General features: G+C 52.0%; 1 long non-coding RNA gene across 1 annotated transcript; it reads left to right on the forward strand.

Annotated features, from left to right (window-relative positions):
- Positions 1 to 1181: 1181 nt before the first annotated feature.
- On the forward strand, positions 1182 to 8897 carry LOC134761612 (uncharacterized). Its single transcript, XR_010140520.1, has 2 exons — positions 1182 to 1588; positions 7425 to 8897. It is a non-coding gene; the product is annotated as an uncharacterized LOC134761612 (long non-coding RNA).
- Positions 8898 to 9616: the final 719 nt, after the last annotated feature.

Below are 9616 nucleotides of genomic sequence, written 5' to 3' on the forward strand. Positions count from 1 at the left end.
TCTCAGAGACTGGGGAGGGGGCTGTGACACAGACAGGGAAGGTGGAAGGAGGCAGTAGTTTGGGGGCAGAGGGAGGAGGGGTCATTCCCTTGGACACATCCTGAGTTGAGACGATGGGGATGAGTCCTTCTTTAGCTTTTGAGGCTCTGTGAGGCTCTGGCCAAGTCGACCCTGAAGTCAGACTGGGCTAAGATCTTCTCCAAGGCAGAGGAGCAGAGAGAGCCTGTCTTGTCGTCCTGACACATTGCAGAATGCAGCCTCCCTTTCCCAGGTCTCCCTGCAGATTGCATGCCAGGGCAGGCGGGTGTTTGGCCTGGAGTGTGTGTTCCCTCCCGCCTCCCCACACCTCCAGAGTGGCAGTTCCTTCATCTTCCAGGAGCGGGGAGTGGCAGCAGATGAACTCTTTAACAAGCAAAAGGGAGAGAGCAGTTCCACAGGCAAGAGTTTCTGCTAAGGGAGCTGCAGCCACAAGGCCGAGCAGCTCCTGGGGTTGACATCTCTCAACCCCTCAGTCCTGCCTTGAGCTAGCGGCCTGCAGGCAGGGCCCCCTGTCAGGGGAACTGAGCCTCAGTGAACCTCACCCCAGCAAAGGTTCCCCCAGGGAACCTGCAGCCACAATGTTTATGTCACAACTGTATTTTGAAGAAAGGGACATTCTAGGTACCCCGGTTTTGTTAATACAAGATGCTGGGATCCCCGGAAATTAGCTCAAGGAGAGACAAAGACTTCAGCCTCCCCTGAGAGCTGATCAGAGATGGCTGTGCTGACCCAGGGTAGGCGGAGACTGGGAGTGGGTGAGGTCCACCCCACCACTGACTTCGCCACTGGATGGGAGCCTCTGTGGCTGCTGGCTGCTCCTGTTATAAGAGGCCCTGTGAGAATGTAGGGAGAGCTGGGCTTCATCTCACAGCCCCTAAGATCCGCCCCCACTCCTCTTCCCCAGACAGGCACATGCACGTGCGTATGTGCGCACACACTCAGAGTCACGCACCTCACTCTTCAGTCCCCGCTCCCCTTCCACTGCCTCTCCTGTGTTTACATAGCTTCCCCCAGGCAAGGCCTTAACTGAGGGCAGTCAGCCCACACTGGCTGCAAAAGATGGGCCACGTCAGCCTGTGGGGTCTCTTGGGAATCTGGAACTGGGCTCTGAGATATGTGCTTGGATTCAGCATCCATTCCACGCCTTTTGCTGCTGCAGAGGCTACAAACTAACAACAGTGTGGCTCCCGTGCACCTAGGGTTTTCGTTCGTGAGCTAGGTTCTGCTGAATGCAGACACCCACATGAGGCCTGCAGGGCGGAAGTGAGGCAGAGCCAGCTTCCTCATCCCTTAGCTATTTGCCGGTGGCAGATAGGCTCATGGACACACGAATTTTCCTTCATGGCATTCCAACGTCCAGGCACCAGCTTTATGGGGCCCAGACGTCATATGGTGGTAACAGCAGCTTCAGACGATGGATGGCAGCTAGAGTGATGTGTCCGGTGGTGGCTCTGATTCCTCCCCTTCCTGATGGGGCCAGTTCAGCCGTTCCATACTCATTCCTGGATGCAAGCCTAATGCCAACTGCTACAGCACCTCCAGTGACTTTGTAAGCACCTAATTCCCCATGTTAATTGCCTCTCTGCTTAAAATCCCTGCATGCCTTCTGTTTCCTGCACTTAAACCCTGATTGAAACAAATACAAACGCACTTTGTATGAACAGTCGGACTTTTAGCACTAATCTAACAGGTCACGAGAGGCCCAGGCCAGGGCAGCCAGGAAGGGCTCCACATAAATGAAATCCGGAGCACAGAGGTCTGCAGAGAGGGCTCCCCTACATACACACACCCCTCCCATGCAGAGGGGAGCTTTCTCCCTTCCTGATGCTTCCGCATTTGGGGTCCTGGGCCACAGGTAACCTTGTGTGACAGGATAACATATGGGAATGTTAATTCATATTCCACGGCTCCTCTCCATCCCCAACCTTGGCCGCTTCCGTTCAGTAGTCAGCAGGACAGCTCAGCTGTTGTCTCAAGGAAGGGATGACTCAGCATAAAGAGAGAGGCAGCAGTCTGTGCTTGGGTTCTGAGTTTCCAAACCCAGGCCTCAAGGGGAAACGGAAATGACTCATGTGGATAAACAGTTTGGTAGCTTGGGGGCATGTGGTATGACAGAGAGCAAGTGTGGCATCTTCCTCCCCTCTTCCACGCACACACAGAGGTTTCTGGATCTGGAATTAAGGGAGAGGCAGGGGAAAGTAAGTAGGGTCTGGATAGTTGGGCCTCTGAGAAAGATGAGTCCTGAGGTTACCTGGGACCTTTCAGCTTGGCTCACTCTGCTACCTGATTGGGTTGCTCAAGATCCCAGTTCCAAATTCCTTGCATCTAATTGGCATAGCTCATCTTTTTCAGGCAGGTCCCAAGTCAGAGGTCAGGGCCAGGCTATGAGGAGATAGTCTGGCTCAGGTGACTGCCTCTGGCCTAATCAGCCGTGGCCAGGAGCTGCGTCACACGGACTGAGGAATGGGGTGTCTGAGGCTGGGCAGGGCAAAGGCAGGGAGAGGGTTCTCCTAGAACGGGAACAGCTCCTGGCACAGAGAGTGAGTCCCTCAAGGCAGGGCCTGTAGGTTATAAGTGTTTTTGTGACTCCTTCACCTCATCGGTCCGTAATGGAGCCACTAAGGTGTCAGCTCCAGGAACTAGGAATTGCGCCAGATGGAATATTTATTTGCTTTTGAATTCTTCCGTGTTGCAAGAAACTACTGCTTTGTTAAGAATTCTAGGTATTCCAGCAGTAAATTTCATGCTCCAGTCTCTGTTAACGCAGTGCAAGTTTGGGCCTGTCACCCGATTGTACTGTGCCTCTGTTTCCCAATTTATAAATAATACACCTCTTGGGAGGCTTATGTGAAATTCATCAGCATAAAAATGCTATGGAAAAGCCTAAAGGAGACCCTACAAATGCGAGGAATGGTCAGTCCTCCGCCTCGCTGTCTCTCTTCCAATTAGGTCCCCAGTCCCAGACCCCCACTCCCATGCTACCCATGGCCCCCTCAGACCCTGGGTGGAGAGAGGAGGAGACCCCTTCACCCCTGGGGCAGGCACAGTGAGGGGCCCATGTAGGGCAGGGCAGTGAGGTGCTGACGAGCCTTTCCCGTGATGGATGGCCCGCCAGCTGGAGCTGCAGTTCCAATTTGCTCCACATTTGGACAGCGCTTTACCCACAATTCAACTTGTCAGGCCCACAAATCACTCCGCACAATCAGACCAAGGAGGCAGTGGGGGAGATAGGAGAAAGAGGTCCAGCAGCTTCTGGAGGACCCTGGGCTGGGGAGAGGGGCTGTGGGGTTGGGGTGCACACTATGTGAGGTCTGGCTTCATCCTGGGCCCCCTTTCCCTCCAAGCCCATCTCCTGCAAGCTCTAGCCACCCCACAGTTCCAGATGGCATATGCTTTATTGGGTCCTGGCCTTGTGCCCTCTTCCCAGCCCCCACTATCCCCTGGAAACAAGAACAAGGAGCCCTGCGCTTATTGTCCCACTGCCCCAGACCATCTTCTGTCCAGCCCAGTGCAGCTCCAGCTACGTTGCAAAATCTCCAGGGCCTCCCACTGCCTCCCACCCCTCCGTGGGACAGACCCATGCCACTTCCAGACCTTAGAAGTTAGTACTAGTCAAACAGTCATTCACTCATCCTTCCACTTATTCCTTCCAAAAACATTGATTGAACATTCACTATGTCACAATGGTGAGCAAAACCTTGAAGCCCGTAGTCCAGTGACATTAATGAAACAATTAGAGAATTGTACAACTTCAAACCAAGACAGTGGCTGAGGAGAAAAAGATCCTGGGAGCAATGAGGGCACGGAAGCGAGGGGTCTACCAAGGTCTACAGTCTCTCTTGACTCCCTTCCTTTCAAGCTTTGTTTAGACTCACCTCCTCCAGGAAGCCTTCCCTGATTGCCTCATCCATCTATCATTAATGGGTACTTCATGATGGGTCTCTGGATTCAAGACTCTCCCGGTGTCTTGCCTTTCTGTTAAGTCTCCCATAGGTGAAGACACTCCGAATACAGAGGGTCGGCTTACCTAAGTGTGGCCTAGGTACCACCAGTGCCTCCTCAGGACTCAGCTCAGAGGCTTTCTCCACCAGGAAGACTTCCCTGGCATGTGACCTGGCCCTGGAGACCCTCTTCTGGCCTCCACAAGCCCTTGGACCCAGAGGCCATCGGCACTGCCCCCCTCACCTCCACCAAATGCCTCAGGGGCACCAGCTTTACTCTAGGGGACGCAAAGAGCTCTCCTGCAGTCCTGTGCCTGCCCCCTTCTTCCCCCACCTCTGCCCTCTGCTAATGATGATGTAGAGGCACAGAAAAGAGGCTTTGATCTACAGCAGCTGCCTCCCTTCATGAAGGATTTCCCTGCCTCAGACATCCCTTTCCCTGGGTTAGTCTTGGTGTTCCGGGGTTCCTCTCACCAAAGGCCCGGGGCTGCTGTTGCTCCGAGTGAACTGGGGAGGTGGCTCTTCCATCATCTCCACCCAGCCAGGCCCTCAGGGGTCATGCCAGTGAGGGAGTCAGGCCCCCTCAAAGGCAGGGGCTGGGCCCAGAGCTCACAAGGCTGGGGGAGCTGGGGATGGAGAAAGGCGGGCTCGGTGGTGGCAGGGGCGGGCCTGAGGTGGCTCTGAGTGCCCGCCTATCAGCAAACCTCTCTGCAGAATGGGTAGAGAGAGGCACCTGCACTTTCCCCCCTTGGAGTTACCAGAAGGTGGAGGAGAGAAGCAGAGAGGGAAGTGTGAGTGCTGGCAAGTTTCCCTGAACCTGGGGGGCTGGGAGGCAGATGCAGCCCACCACCTACCCTGGCGTGGCCAGAACATCCTCCTGATGAAGCTTCATAGTCAGAATGGGCCCACTTTCAACTGCTCCAATGTGTTCGTAGACAAGAGCCACGTTGGGGACAACTGTTGTCTGTGGAGAGGAACTCACTCTAGGATCCTCAGCGATGCATTTTTTCCTGGTGAATTTCAACGAGGACTCCTTTGCCTGGCATTGATTTATGCTCCCAACCTTTCAGGCACTCATGGCTTGCATAAAGGGAGGGCTGCACACAGCAGAGGTGGGCCTGTTTAGCTGATCTCACCGGAGCTCCATCTGCCCACCCGATTGTGGGAGCTGGCAGGAGTGGGGAGGAGGCCGGCTCCCTGTCTGTCCTGGGGCCACGCTCACATGTCTGCTGCCCAGTGTGGGCCGTTCTGATACTCAGACATCTGGGGGTCTGGAGAGAGGCAACAAGCCCGTGCATCTAGGAGGGCGCAGAGAAAAGCTGCCTCCAGCCCGGAGGCTCCTCTCTGCTCTTGCCTCTTTCAAGGCCCTCCCTTTTGATGACCTGTATTTTCATCTCTCCTCCCTCCCCTTCTGCTTCCCCCAGCCTCCTCCCAAGCCTCCCATGCCAGGCAGTCTCCATTCCCCTCGGCCGCTCCTGCCCATCTCCACCCAGCAAGTGTGAGTGTGCGACTGCACCATCTGCTCCCCGACCAGGGGCCTCTGATGGGGTTTGGCCAGTGGGAGGCACCAGCAGGAGATCAGAGGGTAGGGGGACAATGGATGGGGTGGATCCAGACCTGCCGGGCTGACAGCCCCAAAGGCCCTGGCAGCAACTGCTCAGCTGGCTCCTCCATACCCACTGATATGGTTTGGCTGTGTCCCCACCCAAATCTCATCTTGAATTATAGCTCCCATAACTCCCACATGTTGTGGGAAGGACCTAGTGGGACATAATTGAATCTTGGGGGTGGTTTCCCCCATACTGTTCTCGTGGTAGGGAATAGGTCACATAAGATCTGATGATTTGATAAAGGGAAACTTCTTGCGCTTGGCTGTCATTCTCTCTTGTCTGCTGCTGTGTGAGATGTGCCTTTCACCTCCTGCCATGATTCTAAGGCCTCCCGGCCACATGGAACTGTGAGTCTATTAAACCTCTTTTTCTTTATAAATTTCTTTATAAATGAGTATGTATCAGCAGCGTGAAAACAGACTAATACACCCACCCTTTCCGGGTCCACTCCGTCTCTGGCCCTTCAGCCTAGGGGTGGTCATGACTCTCCATGCTGCTGGCTCCTAGGCGCGCTCCATCTTTTTTTTTTTTTTTTCTTTTGAAACAGAGTTTTGCTCTTGTCACCCAGGCTGGTGTGCAGTGGCACAATCTCGGCTCATTGCAACCTCCGCCTCCCAGGTTCAAGGGATTCTCCTGCCTCAGCCTCCCAATTATCTGGGACTACAGGCGTGCACCACTACGTCCAGCTAATTTTGTATTTTTAGTAGAGATGGGGTTTTTTCATGTTGGCCAGGCTGGTCTCGAACTCCTGACCTCAGGTGATCTGCCTGCTTTGGCCTCCCAAAGTGCTGGGATTACAGGTGTGAGTCACCACACCCAGCCTCCTCCTTTGGCAAATAGTCCCTTCATGAAACCCTCCTGGCACCCCTGTTGAGGGTCTGTCTGTTCCTCACTGTTTCCTTCCTCTCCGGTCCTTTCCTCTTCCTTCAATTTTCTCTTTTCTCCCTCGCCTTTTCTTCCCAGATTCCCTCTTTTTTTGTCCCTTCCTGGCCTCATTCCCACTGGGAAGGGGCAAGCTGGTTAAGGACCAGGCTCCAGGGATGACAATGGCTTGGTGGAGCCTGGAGTCCCAGGCATGATGAGGCCTGCCGACCACTTGGAAAGTTCTGAAATTCAGTTATAGTTGATTAATCTAGCGGGGCCCAGGCCCAGGGCAGTTGCTTCAGGTTAGAAAAGCCCTCAGGAAAGAGATTCAGAAAACAGATCCCTTGCCTCGTCATATCTACTGAGGGGTCATGTACCTGGAGGGATGAACATTTCCAGGTATTTGCCCAGGACACTTCCTTCCAGTGAGAACACCTTGGGGCAGGGAGGAGAAATTTGGTTCCTCACAGCATTTTCCATAAAACATTAGTCTCACACAATGCCTCTTACAAAAGGAGGTTCCACAGTCAGATAAGTTAGAGAGACTCTGCGTTTGGCAGATCCCTACGTGCCGTTCTATCAAAGGCTCTGAAAAGGTCTGCAGTAAACAGTGACCTGTTTCATATGTGTTTTGCTCAGTGTATCCAAAGCTAGATGAGGGAATGAAATTCGTTTTTTTAAAATGCAGTCATTCCCTGAACCCAAGTCAGCTTCTTTATCTCTAAAAAAGGGAAGAATTCATTGTTCTGAAGATTCAAGATGCTAACCATATCTTAGATAAGACTTTCTTAGTTGCAAGGACAGGATTCACATTAAACATAAAGGGGAATTTATTGAAAAGCTGTTGGGCATCTTTGCGGGCCCCCAGGGCAGGAGTGCATCGTGAGGGCCAAGAACCAGGAGGTGCAGTGTATCTTAGTGTCCACACTCCACCCCTTCTCACATCTGCCTCCTCTGTCTTCCTCTGCAGGCTTCCAGGGCTGTGGGGCCAAATGTGCCCTCTCCTGCCCTCATGGCAGCCTCAGTTCCTGAGTTCTCATCATTTCTTCCTTGCTACCATCAGAACTGAGTCTAGCACCCTTCAGGACAGATCCAGATCCCCAGGAGAGACAGCCTGATGAGTTCAGCTTGGAAAGGGTCTGTTCCTGTCCAATCAGCTGTGGCCAGCATGCCAGGGTCACGTACCACTGTGACTGCCACACCACGGCCCATCTGTCCAGGAGTAGTTCTCGGTCAACAGGCTCCAGGTGGGACTCAGGCTGAATAGATGCCCACAAGGATGTCTGCTACCACATGTAAAGTACCCCAAAGCAGGACAAGTGCTCAGCAAGTGTGGCCTGTATGATTAAGGGAATTCTGTGTCTATCTGAGAAGAAAGTGGCGACGAGCAATAACAAGGCCTGTCGTCCATCCGGAAGAACTCCAGCCGCCCCCCCAAACTTTCAGGTGCATAGAACCACCTGGACGTAAGACACAAAAAGTGTTACCCCAAAAAGGAAAAAAATTATTTGGAATATATTAAAATAAAATATTTGTTTACCAAAATACATCATTAAGAGTAAAAAGGCAAGACAGCAAGTTGAAGAAGATATTTGCAATACACATAGCCAGGAAAGGACAAGAACCCAAAATACATAAAGAACTCCTATAAATTAATAAGAAAAAGACAGACAATCTGATTAAAACGTTGGCAAAAGATCTGAAGAGGCACTTCAAGAAAGAGGATGCCCAAATGGCCAATAAACATAAGAAAATGTGCTCAACATCATTAGTCATCAGGGAAATGCAAGTCGAAGCATAAAATGGTATCACTCCACACCCACAAGCATGGCTGAAATGAAAAGAGAGATGCGCCCAGTGCTGACGAGGATGTGCATCAACTGGAACTCTCAGACACTGCAGGTGGGTGTCTAAATTGGTACAGCCACTTTGGAAAATTGTTCAGCTGTATTTGTTAAACCTGAACACAAGCAAACCCTATCTGTGATGCAACAATTCTGCTGATCGACATATCTCCATCAGAAATGTATACAAATGTCCACAGAGATACATGTCATCGAATTTTCATGGCAGCCCTCTTTTGATATCCCAAAGCTGGAAACAACCCAATGCCCATCAACAGCAGAATGCGTACAAATTGTACAATCATAGGCTGGAATGCTACTCAGCAGTGAGAATAAACAAACCACAACTGCATGTAATGGTATGAATGAGTCTCACAAATAATGTCAAGCAAAAGAAGAGCCAGACACAGGTGTCTGTATAATTCTCTACACGTGAAATTCAAAAGCAGACAAAACAGAACTGAGCTGTCAGGAGTCAGGATAGTGGCCTTGTTTGGAGAGGTTGGTAACTGGAAGGGACATGAGGGATTTGTGAGGGCCTGTAAATGTTCTATTTCTCTACCTGGGTAGACATTAAACAGATGTGGAGTTTGTGAAAATGCATGGAGCAATTCACCTATTACTTCTACACTTTTCTACATTTATGTATCCACTAATATCATTTATGGGGGGAAAAAAAACCCAGGGAGTGTATTCTAAAATGCAGATTCCTATGATCCACTCCCAGAGACTCTGAATCACCAGGTCCTGGGCAGTACCTAGGAATCTGCATTTTAACAAGTTCCCTGGGTGATTCTGGTGCAGGTTGTGTCACAACCACGCTTTAAAAGCCTGGTCTTGGGCCGGGCGCGGTGCCTCACGCCTGTAATCCCGGCACTTTGGGAGGCTGAGGCTGGTGGATCACCTGAGGTCAGGAGTTTGAGACCAGCCCGGCCAACGTGGCAAAACTTCATCTCTACTAAAAATACAAAAAATTAGCCCAGCTACTTGCGAGGCTGAGGCAGAAGAATAATTTGAACCCGGGAGGCGGGGGTTGCAGTGAGCCAAGATTGTGCCACTGCACTCCAGCCTGGGCGACAGAGCGAGACTCCCTTTCAAAAAAAAAAAAACAAAAACAAAACCCCTAGCCCTGGTCAGTTCTGGGAAGGTTGGAGCTTGACCATTCTTGGCAGCCCACCCGGTTGGCTTGGCCCGAGGTGCTGGGGGAATGGTTGAGAGTCCTGAGTAGACGATGGGGAGGCCGAAGGGGCAGGCTGAAAGGGACAGGAGGAGCCAGGCACCCAGGGGAGGCTGGGGGAGCCACTGCTCTCCTGAGTGC

This window comes from Pongo abelii, chromosome 5 (assembly GCF_028885655.2).
Source record: "Pongo abelii isolate AG06213 chromosome 5, NHGRI_mPonAbe1-v2.0_pri, whole genome shotgun sequence".
Classification (NCBI taxonomy): domain Eukaryota; kingdom Metazoa; phylum Chordata; class Mammalia; order Primates; family Hominidae; genus Pongo; species Pongo abelii.